This window comes from Chiloscyllium punctatum, unplaced genomic scaffold (assembly GCF_047496795.1).
Source record: "Chiloscyllium punctatum isolate Juve2018m unplaced genomic scaffold, sChiPun1.3 scaffold_683, whole genome shotgun sequence".
NCBI classification, from domain to species: Eukaryota; Metazoa; Chordata; class Chondrichthyes; order Orectolobiformes; family Hemiscylliidae; genus Chiloscyllium; species Chiloscyllium punctatum.
Window position 1 is genome coordinate 7,840 of NW_027310417.1, and position 1,725 is coordinate 9,564.

A 1,725-nucleotide genomic window follows, 5' to 3' on the forward strand; every position below is an offset into this window, starting at 1 on the left:
GGGGGGTATTATTGGGGGCACGTACCTGTACACTGTGTCCCTGGTTTGGGGGTATTATTGGGGTACGTACCTGCACACTGTGTCCCTGGTTTGGGGGTGGGGGTATTATTGGGGTACGTACCTGCACACTGTGTCCCTGGTTTGGGGGTATTATTGGGGCACGTACCTGTACACTGTGTCCCTGGTTTGGGGGTATTATTGGGGCACGTACCTGTACACTGTGTCCCTGGTTTGGGGGTATTATTGGGGTACGTACCTGCACACTGTGTCCCTGGTTTGGGGGTGGGGGGTATTATTGGGTACGTACCTGTACACTGTGACCCTGGTTTGGGGGTATTATTGGGGTACGTACCTGCACACTGTGTCCCTGGTTTGGGGGTGGGGGTATTATTGGGGTACGTACCTGTACACTGTGTCCCCTGGTTTGGGGGTGGGGGTATTATTGGGGTACGTACCTGCACACTGTGCCCCCTGGTTTGGGGGTATTATTGGGGTACGTACCTGTACACTGTGACCCTGGTTTGGGGGTGTTATTGGGGCACGTACCTGCACACTGTGTCCCTGGTTTGGGGGTGGGGGTGTTATTGGGGTACGTACCTGCACACTGTGTCCCTGGTTTGGGGTGGGGGGGTGTTATTGGGGTACGTACCTGCACACTGTGTCCCTGGTTTGGGGGTGGGGGTATTATTGGGGCACGTACCTGTACACTGTGTCCCTGGTTTGGGGTATTATTGGGGTACGTTCCTGTACACTGTGTCCCTGTTTGGGGGTGGGGTATTATTGGGGTACGTACCTGTACACTGTGACCCTGGTTTGGGGGTGTTATTGGGGTACGTACCAATACACTGTGTCCCTGGTTTGGGGGTGTTATTGGGGTACGTACCTGCCACACTGTGTCCCTGGTTTGGGGGTATTATTGGGGTACGTACCTGTACACTGTGTCCCTGGTTTGGGGGTGTTATTGGGGTACGTACCTGCACACTGTGTCCCTGGTTTGGGGGTATTATTGGGGTACGTACCTGTACACTGTGTCCCTGGTTTGGGGGTATTATTGGGGTACGTACCTGTACACTGTGTCCCTGGTTTGGGGGTGGGGGTGTTATTGGGGTACGTACCTGCACACTGTGTCCCTGGTTTGGGGGTATTATTGGGGTACGTACCTGTACACTGTGTCCCTGGTTTGGGGGTGGGGGTATTATTGGGGTACGTACCTGCACACTGTGTCCCTGGTTTGGGGGTATTATTGGGGTACGTACCTGTACACTGTGTCCCTGGTTTGGGGGTATTATTGGGGCACGTACCTGTACACTGTGTCCCTGGTTTGGGGGTATTATTGGGGTACGTACCTGCACACTGTGTCCCTGGTTTGGGGGTATTATTGGGGTACGTACCTGCACACTGTGTCCCTGGTTTGGGGGTATTATTGGGGTACGTACCTGCACACTGTGTCCCCTGGTTTGGGGGTGGGGGTATTATTGGGGCACGTACCTGTACACTGTGTCCCTGGTTTGGGGGTATTATTGGGGCACGTACCTGTACACTGTGTCCCTGGTTTGGGGGTATTATTGGGGTACGTACCTGCACACTGTGTCCCTGGTTTGGGGGTGGGGGGTATTATTGGGGTACGTACCTGTACACTGTGACCCTGGTTTGGGGGTATTATTGGGGTACGTACCTGCACACTGTGTCCTGGTTTGGGGGTGGGGGTATTATTGGGGTAGCTAC

At 54.6% G+C, this 1,725-nt stretch overlaps 1 long non-coding RNA gene across 2 annotated transcripts; it reads right to left on the reverse strand.

Annotated features, from left to right (window-relative positions):
• Positions 1–216: 216 nt before the first annotated feature.
• On the reverse strand, positions 217–1,446 carry LOC140473687 (uncharacterized). Of its 2 annotated transcripts, none has more exons than XR_011958538.1 (3): positions 1,302–1,446; positions 975–1,256; positions 217–256 (listed from the first exon to the last, which is right to left on the reverse strand). It is a non-coding gene; the product is annotated as an uncharacterized lncRNA (long non-coding RNA). The 2 variants fall into 2 exon arrangements; XR_011958539.1 differs by lacking the exon at positions 217–256 and adding an exon at positions 337–403 and having other exon boundaries at positions 1,020–1,256.
• Positions 1,447–1,725: the final 279 nt, after the last annotated feature.